Here is a 13,299-nt window from a genome sequence, read left to right as displayed (position 1 = left end):
CGTGCTTCCCTCTAGGAAGCAATTCTCGTATCTGAAAACATAAAACTGTGGCCCAAAAGAGAGAGAAGAAAGGGGGAAAAAATCCGCAGATGGCCCTAAGCTCCTGAGAGCAATTACCCCTGCAAACAAGAGGCGGGATGCTGCTGAGACCAGCAGCCCAGGAAGCCGTCAAACAGCGACTGTCAGTCCTGAGCGGGATCCCCTGGCCGTGGAGACAGGTGCTCTCTACCTTAAGGGTACTTCCACTTGCCGCTTCCACTGCAAACAAGATCTCTAGCCTTCCAACTGAAGAGGCTGCCAGTCACGAACGCCATCAAGGAGCTGGGGCCTCCCCGAGGTGGGCACCTCTCCCAACGACGGCCGGCTTCTGGAAGCCCCACCCAGAGCACCCCATCCATCCGGGTGGAGTCATCTGGCAGGAATGGCATAGCCACTCATCACCATGAGACGGTAGAGACCAGTGATGCCCAGCAGAGAGGAGGTGGAGGGCGCCACCCCTGCTTCTACCCCAGGCCGCAGGCACACCCAGAGCTGCTCTGGGGACGGAGACCTGGGTTGTCACCTCAAGGTTCCAGTTCAGGGACTTCCCTGGTGGTGCAGTGGTTAAGAATCCTCCTGCCAACGCAGGGGACACAAGTTCGAGCCCTGGTCTGGGAAGATCCCACATGCCGCGGAGCAACTAAGTCCCACAAGCTGTGCGCCACAACAACTGAGCCTGCGCTCTAGAGCCCACAAGCCACAACTACTGAGGCCCACACGCCTAGAGCCCATGCTCCACACCAAGAGAAGCCACTGCAATGAGAAGCCCGCACGCTGCAATGAAGAGTAGCCCCTGCTTGCCGCAACTACAGAAAGCCCACGCGCAACAACGAAAACCCAACGCAGCCAAAAATTAATTATTTAGAAAAAAAAAAAGGTTCCAGTTCGGCGGCTTCTGTCTTTAAAAGAGTGTGGCCAGGGCCGAGCAGCTGGTACCTGGTAACAAATGAGGCTCACCTGCATGGGCACCACTCCCTAGCCTAAGCACAGCCTTTGGGCAGCGGGTTTCCACAGCAACAGGACTTGGGAGCCACGCTGTCTGCACTGCCTTTCTGTGGCCCAGGACGGACCGGCACTTGACAGGTGGGAGCTGAGGCTGGGACACAGCTCACCCACATGCAGAGCCACAGGGCAGCTCCAGGAGGCCCTGAGACATGAGCTGGCACCTGCTTCAAAAAAGTGGTTCTGAATCATCTGTTTCTTTCCAAAAGAGAAGTCAGCAGAACTGTCTGTCCATTCAGGTACCCATAAGCAACACTGCAGTGGGTGAAATTCTGCTCCCACAGGTTAAACACAGACACACACACCACACACACTCATATACACACATGCACACAACACACACTACATATACACACATACACCCCCTACACACACCCCACACACACAAACACACACCTCCCAATGGGTGCCTTGCACACACTCTCAGAGGACAGAGGTCAGCATGCCCAACCTGCTTCACAGCTGAGAAGCTGGAGCCAGACTCCATCTGTTCTCCCACCAAGGCCAGGCGTCCTCAGCAATACTGCACTTTGCCTCTGTTTAAATGACTATGCACAATCAGACAAAAAGACCTTTCTCTGATAAAAACAAAACACTGAGAGGCCCCTGACCAAGGTTACTAAGACACAGCACACGTGGAGTCAAGCTTCCGTGAGCCCGGGAAGAGACGCAGCAACAGCACGGGACTCCAAGTCCAAAGTCCAGATGGTCAGGACTTACAAAGGGCACAGGGCACCGGGCACCAGACAGAACCCCTGACACCCTGCCCCTGGTGACCCCAACAGACCCCTCCGCAGGGAGCTGCTTCCCACGCAGCTACACGCGTGGGGTTGACAGGGAGGCCGGAGTGGGGGCCCATGGGGCAGCCCTGTCTGTGCCGAGGGTAGGGAGCCAAGGGGCCTGCACACCCACCGTGAAGACGGGCCCCTGGACACAAACCTGCCGTGCCTCTGCAGACGGCCTCCTGGGTCGGCTCCACTCATGATAAAATCGGTGAGGTCAGCTTTCTCGTAGACTCACCTGGCACCTCCTCGACGGGGGCAGGCGCCTCTGCAGGAGCTAATTCACAGGTGGATGGAGCAGGGCAGCCCAAGGCAGCCCCAGGTAAAGGGCAAGGCCTGCCGCTGAGTCTCACCCACAGAGAGGGGCCCCCGTCCTGGCCCGGACCCTCTCAGGCACTCCCACTGAGATGGGACATCCAGCCTAGCCACCTACGAGAGCAGTTAGGGCTTAACATCAAACACCAAAGTGTCATCTTGTACCAAGGTGTAAACTAGTTCATACCTTGGCCTCCCAGGAGAACTTGGCATCTGGTGGGGAGAGCGTGGCTTGGGCTCAGACAGACTTCTGGACGCTTGTTACGGGGCTCTGAACATCCTGAGATGAGAGAGGCACCTCCCGAAAACTCTCGATGGAGTGTCATCAACCTCCAAGTCAACACAATCCCGGGGCAGTGTTTACGCGAGCACTCCCGGGCCGCGACCCTGCCAGCGCCCCGGCCTGCGACCGTGCCAGCTGTCAGCAGTGGGGGCCCTTTGTGCCACCCCCGCCCTGCCATGCCAGGGCCTCTCCACAGTTTAAAAGAAAATGCCCATGAATCACTGCAAGAAACATGCCTCCTGTAAAGGGAATATAAATGTTTATTAAGAAATTCTAGGAACCAGGTCAGGCATCTTGGTATCTTAGTCACTCCAGCTAATTAAAGAAAAAAAAAAAAAATCAAAATAGAAGCCCATCCTAGAAACATGAGACGACGAGAGCTTCTCTTGCCACAAGTACTTTGAGCCCCGGCTCAGCCGGTTGCCAAGGGGACCCAGTGTTTACCTCTCCCTCTGCTGTGTGGGAGGATGCTGACCTACCAGGAACAGCTAGGCCACTGCCTCTAACACCCCACAGGAAGGGCCGCCAGGGTGTCCCCAGGGGCCCAGAGGACGGAGGAGGAAGCCACAGCCCCACCCCAGACCTCTGCCGGTTGGTCTCCAGGGCTGAGCCAGGCCACAGAACAAAGGAGAGGTGTCTCCAGGTCTCCCCAGCCTCCTGGGACCTGCTCCCCAGCACACCGACCCTCCCCTGTCCCGAGGACTGGAAACCCCTGAGGGCAGATTAAAAATGTGCTTAGACCCCAGGTGTGAGGAGAGGAGGAGGGAGGGGGGTGGAGGGAGAAGGGGAGGAGGAGGAGGAAGGAAAGGAGGAGGGGGAGGAGGGGGCAGGGAGGAGGAAATGTGAGGACCAGGCTGCACCCTCCGCTGGGCAGCCACAGAGCTCAGCTCAGGTCCGTCGGGCCAGCCACAGCCAGACCCCCATGCCAGGCTGCTGGCCCCGATCGAGGGCAGAATGGCCCCAGAACAAGTACCCCACCGGGGCCCGGGAATTCACAACCTCCAGCTCGACTCCAGGGTGCCCGCTCCACCCTAAGGCCAGCGCTGCCCCTATAGCCTCAGCTGGACACACACTGCGCCTTCCTCCTGCTCCTGCAGGGCAAGCCTCGGCATGACAACCCCCCTGCGTGCTGCAGCAGGAGCCACCTGGCCAGAGGCCTCCCGACGGGCTTCCTTCCACAGAAACAACTGTCCTGAGCTTTGGTACGCATGCTCGCACACACACACGTGCACACACGTGTCTGCCTCCCGAGGCCCCGTGCAGTGCTGAACACGTGACGGGAGGAGCTGAATATGGGAAGGAGTTAAAACACTTGGTTCAAGAGTCAGGGAGACGATCAGGGAAAGGGAGAGAAAGGGTGACATTTTCCAAAGGCTAAAGTGAGTGAACTTAAGACTGATGCAACCTGTCCAAAGCAGGATGCTAGCATGTAACACCCAGCCCAGTATCAGGGAAGGACAGCTTCAAATCAGCACCTGTAAGAAGCCAAAGCTGAATTTCCTGTAAACCCCAGAGGCCTGACAGTAACTTAGGGCAACCACCCTGATCGCCAACACAACAGCATGAGGCCTATGCTGTGAATGCTCAGGGCCCCACCTCGAAGAGGGCTCGGAGAAAATGCTAAAAGACATTTCATCATTGTAAAAGATGGCATCCTGCGAAGGCCCTCAGACTCTCCTGGGGGAATATCCCCGGTGCCTTAGGCCAAGCAACAAGGCAACTTTATTTTTTAAAATTTTTTGGCTGTGCCGCACAGCATGCGGGATCTTAGTTCTTCAACCAGGGACCGAACCCATGCCCCCTACAATGGAAGTGCAGAGCCCTAACCACTGGACTGCCAGGGAATTCCCAAGGCAACTTTAGAAAACAGGATTTGCCGTGCAAGCCGCCCAGAGAGAGCACTCTGGAAAAGACAAGGAAACCTGGGGGACCACCCTTGGCACCCAGGGCTGCAGGAGCTGGAGTCCCTGGGGGCCTCCTAACACCACAACGCCTGTGCTAAGTGACAAAAATGGCAACTGATGAACAAACACGGGGAAATCCTTCCAGAGTGGGACTCGGGTGAGACCTCAGTGATGGGTGGAGGGGACCTGTGGATGGCGTCTACACCGCCTGAGTCCCGCCGCCCTGCCGTGCTCACTCAGCATGCCCAGTGGGAGAGGACCACCCACGACCAGTGGGCAAACCAGAGTGGCCGGTTGGGGATGGAGGACAATGGGCAGAAGTTAGGGAAGCACGTGGGGCTCCTAAGTAGCCAGACTGCCCATCACTCAGTGACAGTATTAGTGGCAACGACGTGACTCATTCACACTCACTGTCCCTCCTCCAGTGAAAACCTGTGAGGTTCGTTGCTGATAAGAGAGCACCCACGGTGCTAACCCCGCCCCTCCCAGACCCTCTCCCTGATCTCAGACTTGGTTTTGAGCAACTCCGCCAGCCAAAGGCCCAGGCAAAACACCACTCCCCACCAAGGACACGCCTGGGCCCCTGGGCCCCGCTCCGCCCCTCCTAGTGGGCTGAGTGCTGAGGCTTGTGTGCGCCTTTTCTGGTTCCTCTCTTTCCCAACACTTTCTTGCAAAAACCTCTATTCTTGATCTGCCATTAACTTTAGCTTCTTCCTCTGGCCCCCAAACAAGTTCTTTATCCTTTTTTTTTTTTTTATTAGTGAGCATTTATACAATAAAAGAGAGTTAAAAACAAGTGAAAAGCTCAGAGAAGGAATTTACAGGAGGAGGAAATTCCTGTACTGCTCCCACTGGAGGAGAATGACCTCGGGTCAACTTAACCCAAGGGCATGAGGAGCCCCATACCGGGCCCCAGGTCCCTGCCAGGCTGCCCAGCCGGCACCCTGCTGGGGCCCCGCCCCGGGTGGGGTCAGGAAGCCCCCTGAGCCCCTGAGCCCGCTTCACCCTCTTCCACACCTGAGCTTCCTTCCCACTGGCCACGTCTGCAGGACAAAGGCCTGCGCCAGAAGCCCCTTCCGAGGCAGGAGCCTGACACAGGCAGAGCCACTCGCTCTCTGGTGAGTGACTGCCAACTTGCAAAGCTCTCACACGACGCACCCTGGGCTCTGGCTCCAGGAGACAGGCCTGGGCCCTGTGCTCGGGGACCATGGGGTCGCCCATCTGTGCAGGCAGGCCACGCCCCTGTGACAGCAGCGCAGGGACATTTAAACTGAGGCATCAAGTCTCAGCACTTTTCCGAACAGGTCACCTTGGGACAGGCTGGCCAGTGGCCACAGATTGCGGCCAAGTTCCTGGTGAGCAAGTGTTTTTTGCGTGATGAACTTCAAAAAAGGAGAACAATAAACAGATCCCCCACCTCCGCCCCCCGCACACACACCACAGTAAAAACCTGGAGCGTGCCCTGTGCTGTGCGTTCAGAACGATGTCAGTGCAGACGCCGCACTGGGCCAGGCCGCCCGCACCACGCACACGAGGCCCGTGGCGAACGGGGAGGATGCCCCAGCCCAACCGGGTCGGCAGGGGACCGGGAGCAGGTGGAGGACATGGCAGAGCCCAGCCACCAGAGGAGCGAGAGGACGCAGCCTCCTCACTGCAGGACCTCTACGCTGGGGGGGAGGGTGGGCCCCGATGTGTAAAACTGACCATGGAACTGGGAGCCATGGGTTCCACAGAAACACGCTCCAGCCTTGGATGCTCAGGTCAGCCACAACAGACAGGGTACCGTGTGTGTGTGTGTGTGTGTGTGTGTGTGTGTGTGTGTGTGTGTGTGTGTGTGTGTGTGTGTGTCAGCCTTGGATGCTCAGGTCAGCCACAACAGACAGGGTACCGTGTGTTTGTGTGTGTGTGTGTGTGTGTCAGCCAAGTGGCAGAACTCGGGGTTGGGTGAGGAGTCCTTCTGTCCTATGTTAAGTACCTCGTGTCAAATCACTGCCTGCAGGGTAAAAAGTCAGAGTTCCAGCCTCCATTGTATTGGCCCAGGGCAGCGGCCAAGGCCTTCTGAGCCCAGCGCTCAGCTCTGGGGGCCTCTGTCCCCACTGCCCCATCCCAGTCACACTGCAGCAGCTGCTTCTGACCCGCCAGGCTGGGCGAACACTCAGAAGTTTGTTCCCATCTTGACGGGACATTTGACTTCTCAAGAAAATAATCCCATTTGGGGCTGTGAAAGGAAAGGAAAACAGGCTCAGGTGTGTGGACTTAGATCCGTATTTGGGTTTTTTCTGGAAAGCATATTGAGACCCACCAGGACATTAAGTGTGTCACCGGCTGCAGGCCCCACCCGCCCAGGCCTGGGAGACAGGTCACCAGTAGGCACAGAGCCGAGGTGTGGGTGGGCTGACCGAGAAGAACATGCCCACGAACACCTCCTGAGCTGCTACAAATACCATCTGGAAACATGTGATTCAACGTAAAATCAGGGGATCTGGTTTGTTTGGGGGAAGGAGCTCCTAAGACTCTCTTGAGCTGCCCTTTTACTTTAAAAAGATTTGCAACAACAAACCTGAAAAACCCAGCACCTGTCCAGTCAAGGACACTGGAGGATGAACAGAAGCCTGGCAGGTGGACTGGGCAGAAGGGGCTGAATAAAGGTGAGCAGACGGCGCCCCAGCACGGTACCTGGCTCCACGAAGGACCAGCAGCGCCCTGGCCCTCTGGAAAGCCACGGTCTCAGAGTGTCACTTATTGTCAAGAAGAGAACAGCCCTGTACAGCGGAGGAGCCTGGCAGGCTCCCCTTCCCCCACGATCCAGCACTGTGGTGCACAGAGGGCCCAGCATCACCTGCGTTGTAGTTTTGACCGAAGATTGTTTAAAGTGGATCTAATCGTGAGGAAACAGGACCAATGCAGATTGCGGGATCGTCCTACAAGACAACTGGCTTGGATCCCTAAAATGCCAATGCACCAAAGACCAAAAGATGGGGGGGGGGGGCACACTAGTGTCCCTTAGTGTCAGATTGAGGGACACTAAAGAATTAGGACAACCAAATGCAATGTGTGATTAACCGCATCCCGGCTCCTGTATGGGCCACCTGGGAGGGTCACTAGGGAAACTGAGTATGGACTGTATGTTAGACAATGTGGAACACTTAGAGAGATGAGAGGCAGGGGAGAGAGAAAACATAATATTTAGGGAGAGAAAGTGGGAAAGAGGGAAGAAAGGATTTTCTAAAAGTGTGACAGAATATTAACTAATGACTCGAGAAGAAGAGTATTTGAATGTTCATCGTACAATCCCTTTACGTTTCAGAAGTAATGAGAATTTTTGGGGGAAACGGTGTGCGAGGGGCACTTGGGCTTCTAACAACCTGAGGCCCTGCTCATCCGCCGTCCCCTGGAACCCGGTCGGGACGGGCACACCCACACCCCAAAGCGGGGAGGCTCCACCCTCATCTGTTGTGCAACCTCTAGCATATTTCTTAACCCGTCTAACCCTGAGTGTCCTTATCTAAAAACTAGTAATAATTACAGTGCCTGTTCCATAGGGTCCTTGTGAAGATGAAACAGCGTACTGGAAAGTACTGCAAATTGAAGGCCCAGCCCCTGGCAAGCCGCGTGGATGTGCAGGACACAGCATGAGCACTGAGTGCATCATTCTATAAGTTTTTATTTTAAAAACTATTTTCACTGCCTTCTTAGGGCACAAACCAGACACACCTTAACAGTGCCCTGAGAGCTCCAGATCTCTGTTGGGAAGGTCAGGTGTCACAGAGCGCAGGCCCCAGGGACGGCAGGGAGGACCTCACAGCCTCTGCAGATGCCCTGGGTCTGCTCTAGTGCTGTGGGGTTTTGTGGGGTTTCTCAAGTTATATATTTAAACACACATGTGTGCGTGTGAATAACCCTTTGGTTTGCTTCCTCCCTTGCTTTTAGCACCAGCAACGTATCTCACCCTTGCCCTTTTGATATGCCACGTCTAGGAATCAAACAACCACCGGGATTCAGAGTCAAGTCAGAGCAGACAGGTCCTGAGAGCATGTGGGCCGCCACGAGTGGACTCAGCGGCACCTTCTCTGAAGGGGCAGGGCCCCCAACCCTGTTGGTTCCCCCAACCCTGTTGGTTTGAAGAGGCTTGAAGCCACACACACAGGGCCTCTGGCTAAGTGAAGCGTGGTCCTATCAGGTGCTCACACAGGAGGGAGGGCCTCAAATCTGCTTTCAGCCAGGGGAGGGGGGAGCAAATGGCATCACATCGGTGCCCCCCAACCCCCGCCCAGTGCAGGCCGTGCCAGGAGGCCCCCGGGGGCACACCTCACTGCGGCAGGGGCTGCGGGCTACCGGGTAAACTGAGTCAGGATGGTAGGACAGCCGATCGTGAGGGATGCGAGAGTAACAATGGTTTTGTTGAGTTTGTTTCAAATGTTCTCAATATGATGCTTTCACGTGTACAAAAGGAGAACTGGGAGAAGTTAAAAAAAAAAAAGTCAGCCAGAGACACAGCAGGAACCTTAACACTGGGGAGACCAAGATCTGTCAACCTGTTTCCTTTCAAAACATAATGTGTCCTTTAAGTCAACATAGTAGGTAGCTCTACCACACATTTAAATGCCGCCTATGCCCCCGTCACTACCACCACCAGGTCTCAATCCCACACGAATGCCAGCTGGACACCGAGACACACACCAGAGTCTACTGCTGCACGGCTTCTAACAGCAAACAAACAAGAAAAGCAGCGCAGCTGTGCTTCCAGCAGGTAAGAGACTAGGTAAGTGACAGTACAGCCACACAGCCGCGCCCTGGAGTACTATGCAGCCAGGAAAAAGAACGAAGCTGCCTCACTGAGCAAACACACAGGACAAAAGCCTCGGTGGAATGTGTTTGGTGGGTCCTACATGTGTGTTTTAAAATCACCTACTCCGTGAATGCACGTGCTTGCGTGTATACAGAAAAATCCATGAAAAGGGTCTGGAAAGGGACGTACCAGTAAAGGGCAACAGTGGTTAGCTGGGGGAGGAGAGGGTTGCACATTCTGTCTACACGCTTCTGCACTCTTTGAAGAGTTTCACAACTTGGCCCACTGGCAGCCTGGGACTGTGGGCGAGCAGGGGCGGGAGCTGCTGGCCTGGCCGTGTCCTAGACAAAGTGCTGGCCCTCTGCCAGCTTGGTTTGCTCTGGGTGAAGGAGATCCCGGCCAGCCACCCTCCACTCTGACAGGCTGCCTTTGCAACGCAGCTGCCCAGGGGAGCACCTGCCAGGGGTCCAGGCGGGCAGTGTGCTTAGAAACCATGTTCTAAAGCCACAGCTCGGGTTGGGGGAGGGGACCTAAATCCTTGCCCCAGTAATCTCACTGGGGATCGAATCCCTCGTTCAGTGGGTCAGTGTAAATTTCAAACAAATCCTGCCCCAAATTATCACAGGAAATGGCTGAGACAGTGAAGTCTCACTCTACTTTCCACCCCACCCCACACAGGGCCAGGTGGCCAGGAACATCTCTCTGGGGCTGCAGGAGAGAGGGGCTGTGTCCAACACAGTGCCCACCTTCCTGGCCAGGCCCCCAGAGCTGCTGAGACCGGCCCAGCCCAGGGTGCAAGGAGAGGTTTTGGCTACTAGCGCTGGAGGGAAAACAGGGCACAGAGACATTCTGAAAACAATCCTTTGTGGGAACAAATAGGAATGTATTTGTGATATGTCTGCCTAGAAAGACTGGGGCCACTCTGCTAGGTGCTCACCAAGCCACCCCCCGCCCCCCGCCCCATCCTGGACAACAGGTAGGAACCTCCTCCAATATGTGCGACCTGGCCAGCTGCGGCGGGCGGGCGGGGAGTCCGCCCTCAGAGGGATCCAGAGCTTCCCTTCTCTAAGTCCTTGAATTTTCAAATCAAAGCCCTTCGGTCTCCAAGAAAATCTGCTCCTGGTCTAGGCAGTCCCCAAAGCGAGTCTTAGCAAACCTCCCAGATCTGGGCTGGGAAGTTACGATCAACCAAATAACAAGGGGCTCAAGTTGCAAAGACGTTTGTGTCTGTTTTGTTTTATCATGAGCTTGCTGTAACATCAACAGTTACCTAAATGTGACAGAAAGTCATGAGTTCCTAGGATGACCTTTGGGGGACCACACGGCCACACAGCTAACCAGGACAAGCAGCAGCTCTTTGCGTGCAGTCGGTTAGGGGTGGGGGTGGGAGATCAGAGCAGAGCCAGGAAGCCCAGGTTCCCCCAGAGTCACAGATGCCCCTAGGGGACTTCTCTAGCAGCCCAGTGGTTAAGACTTCACCTTCCAATGCAGGGGGTGAGGGTTCAATTCCTGGTTGGGGAGCTAAGATCCCACATGCCCCGCAGCCAAAAAACCAAAACATAGAACAGAAGCAATATTGTAACAAATTCAATAAAGACTTTAAAAATGGTCCACATCAAAAAAAAAAAAAAAAAGATGACCCTAGGAACTCCCAAAGGAATTTCATATATATATATATATATATATATATACACACACACACACACACACACACACACACACACACAGACACACACACACCCCACCCTCCCCCTCGTTTCCCGCAAACCTTCCAGGTGGTCAAGGGAGACATCACCAAGCTGCAGGGAGACCTGGGGACCAGTCCCTGGTCACAAAGCTAGGCAGAGCAAGGTGCCAACTGCCTCCTTGGCTAAAGGTCATTTTGGTATTCACTCCCCACCACCATACAATCGCTATGGGGGTAGGGGGGTCCCTAATGAAAGGCCTGGCATGACCTGAGCCACTGCCTGCAAAGACCACCCCTCCCACCGCAGAACACTCTGGGAGCCCACAAACCAGGGTCTGCTGCTCGGGTCTTCCCAGGGTCACCTCTCGGTCACCCCCTGCAGCCAACTTGCCTCTCCTCTCCCTTCTGTGGGCTGCCTCTGTCCCCTCTATGAACACCAGTGACTTATGCTCTGCACACCTGGGCTCAGCCTGGAAATGAGCTTCCTGGAGGTGCCCTGGACCAGAGGTGGATTCTTGGTTCATAAGCAGATTCACCTGGGGGACCCCTTAAACTGCAGTCGGCATCTGGGACCTGGAAATCTGCATTTCCGAGGGCCCCAAGGGAACCCTGTGCACTCCTGACTTGGAGGTCTGCAACTGCTCTGGAGGTAGAGCTCCGAGTTTCTGCACACCTGGAGGTTGGGGCCAGCTCCCTGCTCTAAGAACAGAACATAGCACTTCGCAGGCAACGTATGGATCCATCCTCTTCTGACTGCCTTGGGCTTCCAGGCATCCCAGAGAGGTTGGCTTCCACCCCACTGCGAAGGCGTGGGTTCCCAGCGCCCCTGACCCAAGCATCTAGCCATCCTGCCCTGTGCTGCGCAGGGCACACGGACCCTGGACCAGGGGGGTTGAGACAACCCGGAAAGCATGCCCCGGCGGAGGCCCGGGCGAGCCCCGCCCCGGGCCAGTCCCTCCGCAATTCGCGAAGCTGGCTACCGGGTGCTGCCGGGTGGAAGGCCACAGTAAAAGTGGCTGCAGAAAGGTTTTCCAATCAAGTTCCCTACCCAGTACTGGCCTCGCCTCAACGGGGTACTCAACCCCAGCCGCACCCCAAACGCTGGCCCCGCCCGGGTACTTGGGGTCCGCCTGGCTCCAAACCTAGCTTCGCCCCTCCCCCACGACCACACCCACTCTTGCAGTAACGTCCCCACCCCCCTCAAGAGTCCACACAGCCCGAACTCTGACTCAGACAGCCTAGAAACGGCCCGCCTTCACCCGCGACCCCACCACCTGCCACGTGGTTTGAGCGCCCACAGCGTGGGACCAGAAATGCGGGGACAGCCTCGGGGGGAAGCGGTCGTGAGATCCGCGGTACCTGACACCCGCAGACCTTGGGCCGACTCAGTTCCAAATGTACCGGGAGAAAAAGCCTTTCAGCTCTAGGTTCTTGAAGCCTACTGCGGTTTTTAAATCAGTCATGTAATCAGTTTGTGAGCTGTTTTACAAATGAGAAACCTAAACCTTCGATCACGAAGTTAACAGTATAAAGGCTTAAAAACTGTCCCAAAGGTGGAAGACCTAAGTGTCCAGAAGAGTTCGCGTGAGCTCAAATGAAATACACAATTCTTTAAACCAAACTGGGGAAAAAAGGTTGTTTAACCATTAAAAGGTTGTTTCCACTTTTGTGTTTAAAACACAATAAACAACCACAGAGGAATCAACGACACAGTCCCAGACTCGCGCGAAGGGAAATGCTGCCCTGGGGTCGGGGGCGGGCGGCGGTCCGCGGATCCCAGGCTGCCGGCTCCGGCCGCCCGCCCCCGTGCAGGTGCTGCCTGCCCGCATCCGGCCCCGGCAGGTGAGAGCACGGCGGGGAGGAGGGCGGCGCAGACCTACGGGCAGGAGGCAGGGCGCTCCTTTCGGGAGAAAGCGCAGCAGGCCCCAGGAGCCCCTCGAGTCCGGCGCGCCCCCGCCGGCCGGATGGGCGGGGCTCCCACAAAGAGCCGCGGGAGAGGACCCGGGACCGCCCCCCGCGTCGGCCGCCGCTGGCTCTGGTTTCGACAAATTAAACCTTAGAGCGCTGGAAAAATTACAGGAAGAGGAGAGCGAAGAATGTGCCGAGTGGCTGGAGGCAGCCCTGTCCCCGCGTGAACTCCGTCCGCCGCGCGCCCGGGCCGGCCCCTCCCCACCCGAGCGCGCGCCCGGCCGGCGGGGGAGGGGCCGGGCGAGGACACCCCTCCCCCGCGGCTCTCGGGCCGCCCACCTCCCCGGGCGGCACCCGCGGCCCCCACCCAGCTAGCGGGCACCTGCCCTTGCGCCCCCCCGACCTGGGCGGGGTCCCCGCCCCCGGCCCCGGCCCAGATGACGACAATCGCCCCCGCGGCCCCGCCCGAGCGCGCCCGGGGAGGGGGCGTGCCCGGCGGGGGCGCGGTCGCCGGGTGGGCGCCGGCTCCCAGCGCCGGGACCCGCCTCGCGCGGTGCGCGCGATGTCGCCCGCAACCCCAAGCGGCTGGG

The 13,299-nt window shown here is 56.9% G+C and overlaps 1 protein-coding gene across 1 annotated transcript in view; it reads right to left on the bottom strand.

The window, feature by feature from the left end:
* Positions 1-13,299, bottom strand: part of KLF13 (KLF transcription factor 13) — a 45,786-nt gene that overhangs the window by 31,400 nt on the left and 1,087 nt on the right. The window lies entirely within an intron of this gene.

This window comes from Balaenoptera ricei, chromosome 2, assembly GCF_028023285.1.
Source record: "Balaenoptera ricei isolate mBalRic1 chromosome 2, mBalRic1.hap2, whole genome shotgun sequence".
NCBI classification, from domain to species: domain Eukaryota; kingdom Metazoa; phylum Chordata; class Mammalia; order Artiodactyla; family Balaenopteridae; genus Balaenoptera; species Balaenoptera ricei.
This window is presented reverse-complemented; position numbering and strand designations above follow the sequence as displayed.